Here is an 18,378-nt window from a genome sequence, read left to right as displayed (position 1 = left end):
GAAAATAGGCTACTTAAGTATCTGCTGCTATTAGTGATACTGTTCTGCCTGCCAGATCTGCAAGAGTTTTCATTTTGAATGCATGCTTGGAATGCTTTTTCTTGTATCAAGGGAATATAAACACCAGTCTTTGGGGAGGACAAACAAAGCCATCTCCCCAGCACGGACAGCAGACACACTCACTAGCCCAGAAGGAGCATTAGTAACTTGTGGTGTCAGCACATTACAGGGGGACAGAGTCACTAAATCACTACAGTTGTCACTTGTGAGTGCAAGTGGCATGGACAGGGGTGTCTGAACACAAAGACATCTCCAACCCAGGGACTTCACCAACCACACAAAGAAAAGATTAAGTGTCCTGAGAAGCAATGAAGGAATCCTGCAAACACCACTGCTGAAAGGGTTCAAAGAAAGAAAATTCTGCCTAAGCATCACATGTGATTCTTTTCCCTAAAACTACACATTTTTCTTGTATTTGTACACTAATTTCCCTTTTTTTTCCTTTACCTTTGAAGGAGCTACCATATTCAAGTATTTATGGAACTTATCATTTTTCTCACTCTTTCACTCCTGCCATGTCACTGTCCTAAAACTCCCTCTTCATTCAAAAAATACTTTATACAACCTTGTTGGGTTCACATGAAGACTTTGAGGACCATCAGTAAGATAAAGGAGCACAAGCTGCATCCACTAAGCCAAAATTACAGACTGCATCTTAGGTTTCTAGAAAACAAAGGTTTGAGTGATTAACACGTAACGATTTCTAAAATTAAATAATTGCAGAGAAACAGTGCTGTTTAAAGAAACCGAGAACTCCATGCTACCAAAAATTAGAGGTAATTATAATGTGTATGTAAAGGGCACAGCATTCTGAGTGTTAAATCACCTTTAATTATGTTTTCTGGATTTGTAACACTGACATTTGAATTCCTAACACTGCACTGATACACGACGTTAAATCAAACATGCCAACAGCTCTATTCTGAATCACCTTGAAGGCTTGCAAAACAGAGCTGTGTTTGAACACATTTATCTTTTTCCTTACACTCCTTCAGCTAGTGAGTGAGACCACAATGTATACTTCTGGAGTCATAATTGGTCACCAAAGCAACAGCTTGGATGCCAAAAAGCAGGATTTCAACTCGACTGTGCGGGGGGGGGGAGAGAAAGGTGATCACAATACCTCCATTGTAGCCTTGATCCTGTGACTCAGACCCTCAGTGAACTACAAGTCGTTCATGCACTGAATCCAAAATGAATAACTGTGAAAGCAACTGAAAACAAGACTTTGTTTTCTTTTAACGTCTGTTCCTCGTACTAATGGCCTTTAAAGGGTCTGGGCATTAATCCTGGACAGCAACAAGAGAGATGAGAAAGAGTCCCAGCTAGATTTTCTTCTAAGTGGGCAAAAAAAAAAAAGTTAAAAAGAAAATATTTCCTCTTTAATAAATTCTCTTGAAGATGACGATTTTCTATTTATTACCAACCCTTAAAAAGGGAGGTCTGCATCATGGTTAATGCACAGTACTGAGAGTAGATCTGGAGTTCCTTCATGACAAGGAAAAACCAGACATTTCTCACCAGAGGCCTTTTCTCACATTGACAACAAATTGTGGCTGTATGCACAGTGAAAAGATACCCATTTCTCATAATGTTATTGCTTAACCTCATATAAAGAGCTTAGTTTTCTTTCCAGCTGATATTCTGCTATAAGAGGACTGAGATGGGATATTTGTTTTCAAGTTTTTTCCCCTTTCTTAGTGATGCCCTTTTCCTCCTGTACTCTAAGCCAGCTGTTTATCAGGTTTCACAATCCAGCTAAAAGAGGCTGAATTAAGGAATTGCCTTTGCTTGCCTCCTCTGTTTCAAAGGTGTTAAATTGCTCCCTTTGCAGTTTGTGGTCCAAGAACTGCAGCTGTTAGAAAAAATGTATTTATGCACATAAACACACTATGAAAAATATTTACATTAATTCAATTGTGACACAGAACCCTGTCCAGCTAGAGCACCAGTCACTATGGCTCTGCTGCTGCAGAGCTGGCAAGTCCAGGGCTTAAGATGGGAAATGTTTCGCAGCAGTTTTCCTGTGTGCCCACTCTACCAGAGTACCAGCACACTTGGACCACCCCAAATACCCTTCTCCATCAAACCCATTCAGATGCTCTGCTGCTGCTGTTAGGGAATAAGGAGGGATGAAGGGAGATAGCAAACTGGGCATGCAGAAAGACAAGACCAGCAGGGCTGGGCAGGGAGCTCCAGGAGTAGTGAGGCCCTGCCAACCCCTGTGCCCTGCTGGCTGTTTTCACCACTATCCTGGGTGTAGAGAAAGCACTGCCTTCCTAAGGATCTCAGGCTGACAGCACAGCTTTGTGAAAGGCGTCTAGCACACAAGGTTTGCACTTCCAAAACCACCAAGCAACTCCCAGCTGCTCCTTTCAAACCTGCCACTGCCACGTGTCATACATTTCCTCTGCTTCCCACATAACAAGGGGGCTGCAGACACGTGGCATCAAACACGGGAGCAGCAAAAAGCTCCCGCTGTAACAATTCAAAACAAGAGTAAGAAAGATGGTTTGTTCCGAAGTGACCAGTGTTAACCCTGACTGCCACAGAAATTTCAGGCACTGAGGAACAATGCAAAAAACTAAAAGTCAATCTTTAAGGATTTCAGAAGTAAATTATCCACAGTTTTGCCTCTCTGAGGTTTCTACATGTTGAAAGCATTAACTAGCAGAGCAAGACAAAAATGCAAAGCCTACTAAATAGCTGTATAACAGATCTGCAAGAGTCACGGCATGCACTGTAGGTAAAAGGCAGGTTAGGCTGGGATTTCTCTGTTTTCACTTTGTGAGTCCTAAAAAAGATTAGTGTTTTACCTATACAGATAAGACAACAGGCAATTACTCATATGAGTAACGCTTAATAAAGATTTGATTTGACCTCATTTTAGCTGCATTGGAGAAAGGCATCTCAAGATCAGTAATAACAAAACAGTTAACACCAGCACTCACTGAAATGCTTCTGCATCTGCCAACCCTAAATACCTTGCAGTCTGCAAATGGGATGGTTTTATTGTTTTTAAATACACATAGGCATGTATTTCTTAATTATACTTTAAACCAAGAACAAAGGTCGCACACATATGCTCTCAGCAAGAGGCAGCTATCCAGTCACTGTGTTCTGTAAACAACTCCCATCACTTCAACCATTACCAGCAGACCTTTAGACTTCTGCATCTACTTGGCCCCTTTCATATTGGAAAAACATCATTAAAACAGATTAAAACTGCTATTCCAGTCAGACCACTTATCTAATGCTTGAAGAAAATGTGTACCTGCAATGCTCTCCTTCAAATCAAATGATAAAATTGACTGTTATTTCAGACTCTTAATCTTGGAAAAAAATATTCTCTCTAATCAGAGACTAGTAAATCTACTCTCTCTTCTATTAAAACTATATATTTGCCTAATCACAGAACTGCTTCAAAGAAGGATTTTTAGGATGGATACACTGAGCACTCATATGTGTTCATATATGCTGAATTAGATTAAATAACTTTAATAAGAAAAGAGTGTATGCAAAGTACAGTTTTACAATTAACATCTGCTTTGTCTTTTTGTAAGATGACATTAAAGCTATATGCATGTATCAGAGCCCTTTATCTCACAATGCCATTTTTCCCCCGAGCATTCATGTCTCACTTCAATAAAATATCAGCATGCAAGGGCTTGAAACTGGTTTTACCTGCAGCAGAGACAATTCCCAGACTATCAATTTGTAAAAGCACTGGAAAAGCAGTAAGAACAATATTGACAGATGGGCTCTCCCACATTTTCCCTGCAAAAGCCTCTGCTCTGGAGCCATCGTCCCCACAAATTAGTCTTCGGAGAGTTAATAGAAAACTATCCATTTCAGTCTTTGAGAATTCAAAGAAGTGGGCACAGGCTATTTCAAGTTTTGGGGTGGGTTTTGTTGTTGTTTTCCCCATCCCCCTTCCCCTAAAGTAAATTAAACTTTGAACCATGCTTTCAGGAAAAGATAACCACCAGCACATTTCACTTTTTCTCTGGAACTTCATTAACATTCAGGGTTTTTACTCAATGTGTAAGATATCTAGAGCTGTTTCCAGAACTCTGACAATACAACCCATGGGCAATGCTCATCCACATTGGGCACCTTGGGTGTTTGGCCATGGAAGCTTTGGCAAGTCTGGGGACACACAGCATCACCAAGCCTACAATTTCTGGTTTAAATTACTTTCATCTCATTTGAACTCCCTCTTTATATCTGAAGGAACAGACACAGCTTTGGGTCTTTTTGCAAAAAGGCCCTGCTGTAGCACTACAAAATTAAGGACAAAAAGAATACCAACTCAGTTCAACAGGACAATATCTGTCCTACTTACAATTCTCAGGAGGAAGCCAGAGATGTACTCAGGGAATGGAGCTGTCCACTCCCACCTTATCTGTGTACTGTGGTTTTAACCTTGAGCCTATATTTAAATTGAGGGCTCATATTAAGTGGCAATGGGCACTCCCAACCTCAAGACATCAGTGTCCTCAGCAGCAGAAGGTACAGCACGTCTGTTGTCATTACCAGGTGTGCTTTAATTACTGTTATTACCAGCAGCCAGGGAAGGGCTGCAAGGCAGCTACTCTTCAAAGAGAAAAGGCAGCGCAGGGCAGCAGAGATTACTCAAGCAACTGTAAATACTTTGCCATCTGCAGAGTCACTGGAATTAAATAACAATTTTGAGAATGCTCATTTATTCCTCCCTGGCCACACCATGCACACAGGCACCTATGCTGACCATATTGCCACGGTATCCTCGGCATCTCCACACCTGTCTGATCCATGCGCCACACAAAGTAAATACAAAGAAATGTGAGCAGAGGCACACTCATGGGTGGAGCAAAAGCTCATCTATACATAAAAACAAACAATACTTCCACAACTGTTATTTTTATCCATATGTAAACAGAAGTACACAGAGAAAGTAAATCTTCTGCCTTGCTCTTGCTGTAAGACTGCAAGAATTATCTAGTATGGCAAAGGAAAGTAAATTTCTTAAGAGCAAAGCTGAAAATCCAAGCCCCATACAGAAGGTGGGCTGAAGCACACTGGAGTGTAAGACAGCCAGCCATGGAAAGGGCTCCTGCAGACAGAACTATTTCCAATCAATTAGGCCATTGTATAATGGATACAGCTGCCAGCGTCTGCTCTGATGCCAAGAAGCAGCAGAGGGTTTGGAATCAACACTGGATCACCAGATCTCTAGGCAGTGCTAGGGACTGCATTGAAAATGCATATGGCTTTCAAAAAAAAGGTGTATGCATTTCTGAAAAATTCTACAGTATGGTACCAGTGGGAAAAGAAACAAATTCAGTGGGAAAAGGTCAGGACAATTCAGCATTTTGGAAAAATCCCACTTTAGTCTCTGTCCTGGCAGTGAACCAAAAGGCAGCAATGCCAAGTGGTGTCCTCCAGGCCAGGAGATGGAAGAAGACCCTTCCCTACCCCATGCTTGGGGGCAGCAGGAACTTGCAGCCAGCAGCAGCTGGGGAAGAAGGTCCCATGGCCAGGGCAGCTCCAGGGACATCCAGAGGGACGAGAACTCCTGGACCATTAAGGGAAGAGTTGCTCTTGCCACCAAAATTAGCTCATGTGGTAGAAAACTAAGATTCAGAGACTCTCCTGTTTCTGAGCAGGGATCAAGGGTCTTTCTCTTCACTGGACACATGACTCGCTCTGATCTGATTCAGCTTTTGAAAGGACAGTAAAAAGTCCTGACTTCCAAACAAGTAAGTTTAACAGATCTTCTGTACTTCAAAGTAGATGGTTAAGCTACAAAGAATTACTCATTCTCCACAGTTACTGGCCACTGCCATTCCTTTAACAGTGGGATACCCATCTAACACATACAGACATCAATATGCACTAATTTAATCCACAGGTCCCTCTGCCCCTGGATAAAAGGCCAACTTTAACTCTACGCTGCTGCCAGAAGGACAAGAAAAGCTCAGGAGGAGCAATGGAAAGAACTTGTTTCTCCACCTGAAAGCACCCATAATTAGGAAGTGATGGATGTCGCTAGTAAAAGTGAGTGATGTTTTTCAGGAGATCTCTCATCTGTAACTGCACTGTTTTCAGATAAAATAACCCTTTCTGTCAGGTAGTGTCAGGAATGTCTACAGCCAATCAGTCACTGCTATGCAGAAAAAAAAATGACGTTTTTGTTATAACATCTGTAGTGTACATTGTAGCAGCCCTTTTTCATTGTGTGCCTCATCACTCAGGGTCTCCACCCTGGCAACGCCAATAATTGGTGCTCCCGAGATAAACAGATAAATTGAAATTTTCAAAAACCCCAATCCCATTGCATGTGTTACAGAACTCCTTTTGAACAAAACACCTTTTACAACAGCATAAAATCATATTTGCCATCTGGAGTTAATGACTATCAAGTAAAACTCAGGAGGAAGACCAGCTCGCCACTCCTGCATGCCGGCCTACAAAGCGGAACCAGCACAAGGAACAGCTTGGAAGGAACTCAACAAGGTAAGCAGGATCATTTCCAACTCGGACACCATAAAATTTGACACTGTAACAACTTCATTTACAAGACTTTGACAAACATTAAACAAGGAGAACAAATATCTAACACAATTAGCCAAGATTACACACATGGCCTAAAGTCTCCGTGCCACTGTGCAAGTGCCAGGAGAGAGTGTCCCAACAGGGAAAATAGGGCAGGCACCTTAACTACATGACCCTAAAGATGGTCACAGTATCACAGAAAATAACCCCTGGACCGCCACACCTCTGAACAAGGTGGCTTTGTCAGCTTTACAGCACCACCTCAAATTCAAAACAAAACAAAAACCCCCAGCAACACGATTAAGGAAATGGGACAGATGGGCTAGACAGACCCTAAACCTTTGGCAATGCTTTATGTGATCCCTGTCAAGCAGCCTGGCTATGTTTTTAATTGATTAAATCAGACCTTGACAGAAACCTTAGTGTCCATTTCTCAATATCCTAATAATTTCATGGAATTCTTGCTAAGGTTCATGCAACAGATGACCACTCCGATGACAACACACTCCCATTCTACAGGTCACCTTACAAAACTCAATGGAGCTTAAGAGAGAGTTAACATTTCATTACCTAAGAGCCATTCTTCATCTTTAAACACAGCCAATGTATATTAATATTTAACCACTGCATGTTAGAGATTACACATCACTATTACAAGCTCATAGCTATTACTTTTGCAAAACACTAAGAAAAAAAAAATAGATGCTGATGTCACCGATCACATGTTTTCTATTTATTGTGATGGGAGATAATCAGCTTCTCTGATTAGGTACGTGTTTATTATATTACAAGGCAACAATTTCCTTCAAGCACCCAATCCAATCCACGTGCTTGACACAAACGTTTCTTAAAGGCTATGAATTTAAACACCTGTGTCCTAGAAAACGCACTGGTGCTTCTAACAAAGAAAATGCTCAAGAAGTGAAGAAATTTAAACATTTGATTACATTGTTTCCTCTTGATGCCTGATTGAGAAAACAAACATTTTTACATTATTTAGAGACACTAAAGGGAAGCAATCCCAGTAGTACCTGGCCCTTCTGAACTGTTCATTAACATTACCTGGAGAAGCACAGCCATTCACCTATCATTCAAAAATTCCACCTCTAAAGTTAAGGAGGAAGGAAGTAGCTTATTAAAACTCTGAATAAAGCAGGTGGGAAAGGACCTCTGCATATCCAAATCCATTCTCAAAGCAGGAGTAACTCTGAAGTCAGACCATGCTGTCCAGAGTCTTGCCCAGCTGATTTCTGAACACCTTCTAAAAAGTACAAGTTCTCTGGGCTCTTGCTCAGGGCTCTTTCACTCTGAAGCTGAGCTATAGGAACTTTCCTTGCTGCACCCTGTGCACTTTCCCCCTTTTCCTTTCCTTGTGCTCCCCCTGGAAAAACTGGACAGTGCCATCACCCCACTCACCTGCCCAGGGCAGCTGACCATGCTCAGACCCTCCCACTCCCAGGCTTGGGAAGCACTGCTCCCCTGGTCCCCACTCACACATCTCCTGCTCCAGTCCCCAGTCACCCACACATTCTTCTGCCTGATTCATCTGGTTCTGGCACCTTTCTTGACCTGCCTTCCTCATACTTGTGACCAGCGGTGGGATTCAAGCTTTCCCATAAACCTAGGACCACCTCTTGTCCATCCCTTGGCTGAGATGGCAACTGACCACTTGGGTCTCCTCATCCACAGGCTGGTCAGACCCAGCTCCAATATACCCTTCTCATCCTAGGCCCAGCCACATCCAGGGATACCTTCAGCCAACCCACATTCCCTGATGCACCATCCTTGCAGCCGGACGCAGCACCATGTCCAGGGTCTCAGCAGCACCGACAGCAGCACCATTACCTTTCATTTCAGTCCTGGGCACACCATTACCTTTCATTTCAGTCCTGGGCACACACTCCAGGTGCAGCTTGTCCTCTCTGCAACTGTCAGCTTGTGCATAGGTGGTGATGCAGCGCCTGTCCCAAAGCACTCTTCCTGTGCTGCACAGCCCTGCCACGTCCTCACCACGTTGTATTTCCTCATTTCAACTCATTAAGCTGTAAGCTGCAGATTTCCACATGCCTTTTCAATCTACCATAGCCATTTAACTCTGAACTGTGCTTCACAGTGCTTGAGCCCCACTCAGTCTGGACTTACTTGCAGATTTAGTTACAATTCCCTTGTCCACACAAAAGAACAGCAAATAAAGCTCAGCCCAAGACAAACACGGGTGTATTCACACAATTCCTCAAGCCATCTCCCTTCTTCCTCTGATTTTTGCAGTAAATTATGGGTAACTACTCTTCAAACATGGTCTTTAACAATTATTTGTTTACCATATAATTAAATACATGTATTTCCTTATTCCACAGAAACGCCACAAGAGGTTTTATCAGAAATTACTGAAGTCAAGGTAACATCACAGGTACTGCTAGTCCCAGTCCTTATTTTCTTATCCTCAAGATTCCTAGAAACTGATAAAAATTTTGTTCCAATTCTCTAAGCACTGCAGTTAGACTAACTAGTCTGTAATTCCCTGGATCCCCCTTTTTCAAACTGAGGTGATGCCTTTGCCCTTTTCAGTCCTCCAGGACCTCTCTTGGCCTTCCCAATTTCTAAAAGATAATTGTAAATGGTTCAAAGGTTGCTTGGCTAGTTGCTGATGTACTGCAGGGCAAATTTCATCAGGCTCTGCCTATTTGAATACACCTATCTTATCTCCTTTTTCTGATCTATCCTTTTTCTACTCTGCACTTTACTCCTATCACCTTGTTTAAATTAATTTGAATTAATGTGAAGACATGCTCAAGCAATACAATAGCTACAAGATATCCATTTAATACTACTTCTTTCAGCCATAATGTTAGCAAAAAACCAACTCCACACTATTCATATACCATGACTATGGCCTTTTGGAGATACAGAAGAACATTTAGAAAGACTGGTCTGAGCTAGACTGAAGACTGCAAATGGTTTAGACCAATCCTCAAGCTGAGGTGTCTGAAGTGAAAACACTAAGAAATGACAATAAACTTGTCTGTGAAGGAAGGCTTTTTTTGATTTGATTCAATAATCAAATGCACAATTTCCTGTTGACTGCCTAAGTTATCCAGCACTGATCACTGCCAGGGGTAGGGTACTGAATTAGACTGACTGCTGGTCCAAACCAGCACAGCAAGTCCCACTCCTCCATGAACACTGAGAGGTATCTTGAAGCACATCGTGATTTTAATGAATCCACCTGTTCTAGCCACCATTTACCTTTCATCAGCTGGAAATTACCATTCTCATGGCTGAGACGTGGCAAGATACTACAGGATCATTGCTAGTCTGCTTCTATGAAAAGCAAAACAGACAGCCTTAGATCATCCTCTGTGATTTCTATTTTGTTTTTCAGAAAAATGAACTAGACATGGTTGCGTGCTGTTACCACATTTCAGCTGAAGCACAGTAACTTCTTAAACTGCTTCATTTCCATCCTCAGAGACACATCAAGGCTCTGTTCTGTGATTCCCTAAGCAGAAGATGCAATGTTAATGGAGATTCTGGCTGTCATTTTTAAAAGCAGTTAGTGATTTGAATGCCTCAATTTTTAGTGTACCAAATTTGAAGTATTTTAAAAGGTCAGATTTTCAAGAAATTATGAACACTCAAAAACTGCTGGGTGGTGGTTCCCACCCCACTTGGTGTTTAAATCCAGAATCCATTTTACCTGAAATTTCTACCTAGAAAATACTTTTGCAAGACTAAAACCCTAGTACTAGTCAAAAGAAGGGGGGAAATTGTTTTCTTTTGCTAGCTATGATGAAAATGCAACAAATCCATGCATTCTTCCAGTTACACAAAATACAGAAGCTTACCCTTGAATATGGATCAGTGAGTATTTTCTTCCAGAGTGATACACTGAAAAGCTTCTCTCACAAAATACTATAATCAGCTTTTGGTGAAACCTACTTTACTGGACATAATATAAAGCTTGATTTCCAACACTGTCAGGCCAGAAAACCCACTCAATATTTCCAATCCATATATTGCTGGTACTTGTCCCTACTGCAAATGCCACCATCAGTAATCCCTGTCTCGCTGCCTGCCTCCCCTGAAAAACAGATCATAATTAGCAGAATCCCTGGATCTCATCCTTGAGTTAATGATGAATAAAAACAAGGTATGAATAGAAAGAACAGTCAGAACAGAGAAATACTGGTAGTCTCTGCTGCTGTTCCTTATTCCACTAGCAGAAAAATTCAGACTATTTTAGTCAGAGGAGTTTGGTGTCGTGCAATTGTTCAGTCACAGCTCAGCAAACCTCATTATTTCAGGCCTCTTTAGAAATCCGGAGTTTTGCCCCAGAGTACGATCGGATGCGTATCCGCTTGGTGTGGCACTGTGCCTCAGGAATGGCACAGCTGGTGCTTGTGCCCAGCACAGCCCCAGGAGCTGGCACAGGCACCAGGAACCCCAGCACAGTCACAACTCCCTGCTTTTTAATCCATCACCCTGCTGGGCTCTACTTCAAACCCACCGTTTAACCAATACTGGCTGGTTTCAGCCAAGCCTATGCTGATAGTAGACAGAACGAAACCAAGTTAATTAGAGTTAAATGTAGCCTCAAAGGAGATCTCAGCACCAAAACTCCTTATGCACATTAACTTATATAGCATGTATTTTTAATGAGTTCAGCACTTGTCTTGGGTTTAGGAAACACACACATGGGGTGGCAGCTATTCAAAGCCATTGCGCCAGAGCATGAGCAAGTGCTGACTCTGCGAGATGACAAGGTTACGTTGCCAGTTATGGAGATTCTACCTTTATTGCACAACCCTCAGATACCTAAATTTAAATTAAACAGGTGAAGTGACAGCACAAAAGCCACCTACCAATATACTGATCATAAAACAGAAAAGGAAATGAAAAGGACCTGAGGGCTAAAGCTCATGTTCAATTTTGCAAATACGGTTAAATCTTGTAACATCTCAGGCATCTCCTGAGCCTCTTTTTCATAAATAAACTTCTGAAAATATATATCCCTGTAGACAGCTAAAGCAAACACCTTCAAAGCAGAAGGGAATTTTACGAGTGCAAATTTGGAGCTTTAAACCCCACCCTTCCATGCATTCCTTCTCCATGTGCATTCTCCAACACTCATCACGTGAAGTCAGGTAAATGGCCAGTAGTCGTGCCCTTTGGGTTCCAATACATTAAAGCAGTCCACTTATTTGTGAGATAAAAGGACCTTCAAAGGCTCTCAAGTCCAAAAAATATATAGTCATTTATAAATAAGGCTGAACTATGCCAACAAATTCTGCCAATGCTCTTTTGAGCCTGTCATCTAAGTATAGCCAGAAAACACTGTTCACTGGATTACAGTGAAAAGTAACGGGTAACTTGCTGTTCTGGATTAATTATTAGTATGCTCCGGCCAACGTGGCATTAACACACAACTAAATCACTTTGAACCACATAAGTTTTGTGCCAACCTTCTGCAGAAATACATAACCTCTACTACCAAAAACAACCCTTCAATTAGAATATGGTATCACAACACATTTTCCAAAATGTAAATAAACTAAAGAATAAAAATGTTTAAAGTATTGTAAGAGGACAGTGTGACCCAAGGACAACACTTTTAAACTTTAAAGTCAGAATGAAAAAAACTAATCATGTAAAAATCTCAGTTTCAACTGTGATTCCAGTGGTAATGCTGCTTGTATAAAAATACCCCCAAACCATGATCACACAGATATACTGTATTTCCCTAGCAATAGCCAGTTCAAATGAAAAATCTTAACTTTTTTTTTTCTTCTTTTAATCTTTTCAAGCAGTATTCACTTTAATAAATTTCTTAACTTCGTGACTGTAACATTCAAATGGATAGGTGTTTTTGTATATCCCTGAAAGTGCAACCATACAAGGATTTTAGTTTAAGTGAACGACAAAAGACTGCTTCAGGATACAGTGCTGTCTCAAAATTCCTGAAAACTTAATCTGTATTCTGCTAATCTAGGTTATAGTTTATCTTCAGGGGTTCTCCTCCTGTGATGCTTTAGATTCAGCCTGACATGATTGAAAAGGCTTCCTTTTATTTTTTTCTACCATTCATCCACTTTGTTCCCAGGCTTCCCTGTGCCCCAACCCCAAATCATTATTAAGGAAATTATTTTATAAGAAAATCCTACAGATAAACTATGACCTACAGGGAGATTCCACCCAACTTATGTTTAAGAAAGTTGATTTACTTTAAAAGATATTATTGCATGCCACTCAAACTGTACTTTCAGCCACATTTTTTATTGACTGAGTTGGTCATCTTTTCTTTCCTAAAATCTGAGTTTACTTTAAGAATGACAGAAGACTTTCTCAGGGTCAGCTGAAAGCATTCATAACTGCACACACCAGAAAGAAGTGCTATAAAACTGGGAAGCCCTCAAGGACAGCTGTTTTGCTGAGGAGCTGCATGACGAAGCCGCCACGTCAGCTCCAGCGTAATGTCACTTCTCCTGGTTCAGTTCTGTCACCACGTAGTGCCCTCCCAGGGGGGTGGCCATCTCCAAACTAAGACTGCTCTAGGATGCCTCCGAACACAATGTAAAACAAAATGCAGATGATTGGTTAAGAAATGTCAGCTTAAGATGACAGATGGTACCATGACTCAGATACTGTCCAGGTTTGCCAAGTCAGCCCATCACTGGGATATACTGGGCTGTCCACTGCCAGCCTGGCTTCATGCTGACAGCTCCATGGAGGAGGTGAGCCTGCAAGGAAGCTGGTGGGGAACAGGGAATCTGACCTGTCTGCACCTCTGCATACTCAGCACCCATTCATGTCCCGTCCCCTGAGCTATGGAGAAGGGGATGCAGCATTCGAACTCTGCTCTGCAGTGGGCACAGCAGCCCAGAGCCTCGCTGCTCACCCTCCTGCCTGGCACCCAAATGCAATCACGCCAACCCGGGCTCACCTCTGAGGAAAACCAAGCATGCCACACACCACACCAATACATCCTTTTCCCTGCCCTGCTGCTGCTGTGAAACACAAGGTTTCTGAAAGCAGCCCTCCCATTGCATTGTCTCTGTGTAACCTCTCAGGTGGCACATGCCAAACCCTGAGCACCACTGCACCTGCCACTGCCCAACCCAGCACCAGTTGCTGGCAGGATCTCCTCCACAAGGCCCTGAGCCCAAAAGCCCAGGAGCAGCTCTCTCCCCACCCCAGGACCACATCAGCAGTACTTTCAAACATGCATACACAAAGACACACCTACCGTATGTGCCTCTATCTCCACTTAAGCAACAACACCCATTCCTGATGTTTGAAAAATCTTGCTTGTTTCAAGCATCAGCACCTTAGCTAATGAATTTTTGCTACTCTTCTACACTCCACAAATACTGGGCTGAGTAACATATAGCCTAATTGACTGTTAAGGTCACTGGCCAGCTCTTTAAATCTTATTTAGTACACTTTGAGACAGTTCATGAGTCATTAGGGCCTCATTCCTAGGGACAGAAGGACACACAATACTCACTAATAAAGAGCATAGATGTTATCTAATATGTGTATTTTACAGATTGTGAAATTAGAAAGATAGCACTAAATATTTCTTTGCAATGTATTTTTAATAATGTTGATGATTTTAATATACAATAAAAATATTTTTCAGAGCCTGCTGGTGAATTCCGAACTTATAACATTGCTGTAACTCCAAGAAAATTCTTTAAGTAGTAAAAGTCACACTTTAAATACCATCTTGAAGAGAAAAAAGGGCTCAAGGGAGACCTAACTTAAAAATTACTTACTTGAAAGGGAAAAAAAAAAAAGACACTTTTTCAAGCTGTTATTCATGATATTTGATTTTATTATCTCAATTGTAATTCAGAGCACGCACATGACAGGAACTTTGCAATACTTTTGAAAGGGATCAGCATCACTAATCAGGCACTGAAATCAAATTTCTGGGAGAATCTGGGAGCTCAAAGCTGCACATTTTAGCTGGCTTGGAAAGATCTTTGAAAAATAAAGTTAAACAGTAATTATACATAAGTGTGCTTGAGAAACTTTACACCTGTCTTGACATGAATCAGATCTTTGCATGGATGATGAAATTCTTGGCATTGCTTTAGGTGATTGGGATGGCATTAGCTTAGGCAGGGTAAAAATTCAACAGCCACAAGCCTAGACAGGTAGGATAAAGGAGTTACTGACTCAAAAAGGCACGGCAGCTTATCTGTGGAAGTCTAAACATGCTAATCATTTAACATAAACAGATCTGCTGATATTTTTAGAAAGGAATTTCAACTCGCAAGTAACAATGTTAAAAAAAGGACACCAGTATCCCTAATCATATTTTCCACAGGTCCTCCCAGCTCCTTGCAGACTGTTGCTACTAAATCTCAGGCAAGAGAAGGAAAAAAAAAAAACAAAGAAGTAAAAAGAGGAAGAAACAAAAAAAGCTAGAGACAGGTAGCTGGGTTTGGGATTAGGACAATAATGCACTTGTTGGCAATCAGTGTTTGACTGCTGGCTATGCTACAGGACTCCTGCAACCTTTGTCTCCCTCTGCCTCAGTTCCCAGTCTGTAAAACCAAGTGATAGTGTTTCCTTACCTCACAGGAACGTTCTCAGAATAAATCCATAAATGCCTGGAAGACACTGAGACACCACTGTGACAGAGGCCATAAAAATACCTAGGGGAAAAACAAACAACATAAGAATAAGTGTCATAAGTGACCAAAACAACAGAGACGTTTACAGATTAAAGGTAAAGCAAAGATTAAAATTTTGCTTAATGATGAATTCTCCACCCTGGGGAAAAAGCAGTTCAGTTCAGCACATATTCCCATACAGACATTTTTAAAACTAAGACAGCAAGGGACATATTTTCCCCTTTTCTCCTTGCACATGACACAGTCATGGTAATCCACCACCCGATGCAAGCAGGAAAGATGTTTACAGATCATTAGCTTAGCCCTCCATGACAAGAACCCCAATCACAGCAACAGAGCCCCACATATTGACAATGCTCTTCCTCAGCCTCCATATCCAGTTCTAACCGCAGAGCTGAGCTCCTCCAGTAGTTAGAAAAACTTTCAGCCTAACACTTATTCCTGAAAAGCTTTTATCAATTTGTTTTCATGCCAACATTGATCCAGCAGCTTAAACAGCTTTTCCCTATCCCTGAAGTTTATGTCCCTGACAATAAAAAATTAATTACACCACCTCTCTCTAAGGGCTCATTTGCCCACCCAACTCAAGCAAGTTCTGAGAGCGACTCTCCATCTTTGATCTATCCATGTCTCCTGTATCCCCCCACGCTAGCATCTTTTGCCCAGCCCCATCCTCATGGCCTGCTGTCACCTTGCAACTGCCCAAAGATGTGTTTCTCCAGCATCTTCAGCTGGTAACCCCCTCCATCCCACCCAGTGCAGAGCAGAAGCTTCTCTTCTAATGCCTTCTAAGGTTATGACCCTGCATGACATCACCATGGAGATATGTCCCACTTGGATTGCTCTGGGTCTCAAGCTCTTTCTGAAAGACATCCTGACCCTTTCGCAGCACTGACCGTGCATCCTACCTGCAGCACTCTGAGCCCTCAGGGCAATACTCTGTTGTGCCAGGGATGTCAGAGGGAACACGTGTGGTCTCCCAAAAAACACAACTCCCATCTTCAATGTCAACTCAACCCAGCAGCTGATGGCTTGAGCTCAACTACACCGCTAAGTGTACTTTAACATGAGCAAAATGACTACAGCCCTCAGAAGGATAAGTGATTCAAAATTATGCAAATGCACAGAATACATTATTTAGTCTTTACCATTTACAAAGTACACATTTTGTAAACAGTTTCAGCCCCCTTATGGAGGGTACGACAGTGCCCTGAAATTTGGGTGTCTGATGGTTGCTGCGTCATTCACTGACCATCATATCCCTGGTGGGAGAGGGAGAGGGTTTGCTCCAGTTCTGTGGAGTGGGAGGTGGGACACGAGGCTTGAACAGCCTGCCTGCCTGCCGCCCCCGGTGCGCCGAGATACCTCCACCCATCCTCTCATACACACACCCCTTGGACACCCTCTCTCATCCCCTCACCAACTCAGCTGACCAGGACAACAAAAATCCCCCCACTTTCTTCCATTTCTGAGGGGAGAGGGCAGTTCCTTTCCTCCTGGCACTTTGTGTGGAACCAGCTCAGGAGCTGCTTGGACAAGCACTGGAGCTGGTAGGAGGGGAACAGCAACCTCCCCCCTCTTGCTGGCAGTCTGCCTCCAGATCAGACTGGGACGTATTGGAAACCTCAGCTCAGGGAACCAGAATACATTCACCTTTCCAAGGACTTGGATCCATTTAAAACTGTGCTCTAATAACCTTCACAGACAAATATATTATGCAATTTATGTTATGCAGCATTGACTTCAATGACTCTGTAGCAGTGCTTACACTACTATATTTACTTCTGGCACACACTGGCAGCCTTCGCTGCAATTATTCTGAGCGTATTCCTGTTCTAAACACGGAGGTCTTACCCTGCCAATATCTATGCACAATGCTCCTCAGTATGTTTTCTGTAACTTCGACCACACTGTCCCTTCTTTCTTCTATCCCTGCAAGCTCCTTTGTCTAGAATATGTCATAAGTTTTTCCTCCTTTCCCACAGGGTCCTGATTTCATACCCCACCATCTCTCCCTCTGTATCAGATCACCAGCTTCTACCTTCAGCTGTCCCACACTGTTGGTCTCCATCCCTCAAGTGAGAATTTTAGACAAGCACCGTGGCACCTCCTGCTAAGCTCCCTGAAACTGCAGGAAAGCCCTCTTTTAGGCATGCATACATCCACCTTGATGTCCATGGCATCAAGATCAGCATACTAAATAAACAGAAGAGAGATTATACAAATTTGTTTTCTCCCTTCCCCCAGACTAACAGGATGACCATTTCAATACTGGGTCTTTCCACTCTCTTCATCAATCTTTGCTGCAGGAATGGCAGCTGCATCTCAATGGAATCCATCCAGCAGTAAGTGGTTTGTTAATTCCCAGGACATGTTGCATACAGAGGAAGATACTTAAGCTACTTAAAAGGCAACCCTTTATTAATAACATAAAAATGCTTGAAATTTCTCTAAGCCAACACTTTAAATTAATTACTTCCTTTAAATATATCAGTCTATGCTGCTAATTGTTATACTGCTTTTTATGCATTCTTTTAAACGTATTCTTTGGAAACCCTATAGAATTTGTTATAGTTCTAACACACAGTTGCAGTCATGCATGGTACACACTCACATATTTCACTAGAAACTTCTTTCTCCCAAAAGCTTAAATAGATTTTTGCATTTGTATAACAGGGACAGTTCAAGTCAACTATTCTCAGCTATACCACAGTGACAGTACTGCTAGAAAAGGAAGTGGAAACACGTCACCAAAAAAAACCAAAAAAACCAAAAACACCCAAACCAACCAAACAAAAAAAATGAAAGCCAAAACCAAAAATAACAATCACCAAAAAATCCCCCAAACCACCTCTTCTACATTGAAAATATTAAGATGGAGCAAAGAATTTTAAGATGAGGTTAGAAAATATTCTCAGTCACATTAAGCACTGTTCAATAAGCAATTTAAGATTCCTGGAAATCCCTGCCAGAAGAGGACCTGTGCACGCTGAAGTGATCACTTCTACTCTGAATTTCTTTGTGTCTGTCTGACAGATATATGTAAAATTTTACACTGATTCAGTTTTGGATGTCTTAACTGATTATATAAAACAGATGTTCTGCTTTTACCGGGAAAGGGCATATAAACATTACGTAT

At 41.9% G+C, this 18,378-nt stretch overlaps 1 protein-coding gene across 6 annotated transcripts in view; it reads right to left on the bottom strand.

Annotated features, from left to right (window-relative positions):
• Positions 1–18,378, bottom strand: part of PTPRF (protein tyrosine phosphatase receptor type F) — a 380,389-nt gene that overhangs the window by 275,323 nt on the left and 86,688 nt on the right. For all 6 annotated transcript variants that reach the window (XM_069023152.1, XM_069023156.1, XM_069023157.1 and 3 more), the window contains exon 2: positions 15,180–15,260. The gene's annotated coding sequence lies outside the window, so the exon portion shown is untranslated. The remainder of the gene's footprint in view (positions 1–15,179; positions 15,261–18,378) is intronic.

This window comes from Aphelocoma coerulescens, chromosome 8 (genome assembly GCF_041296385.1).
Source record: "Aphelocoma coerulescens isolate FSJ_1873_10779 chromosome 8, UR_Acoe_1.0, whole genome shotgun sequence".
Lineage (NCBI taxonomy): Eukaryota > Metazoa > Chordata > Aves > Passeriformes > Corvidae > Aphelocoma > Aphelocoma coerulescens.
The sequence above is the reverse complement of the archived record's forward strand: the minus strand, read 5'-3'. Positions and strand labels throughout refer to the sequence as shown.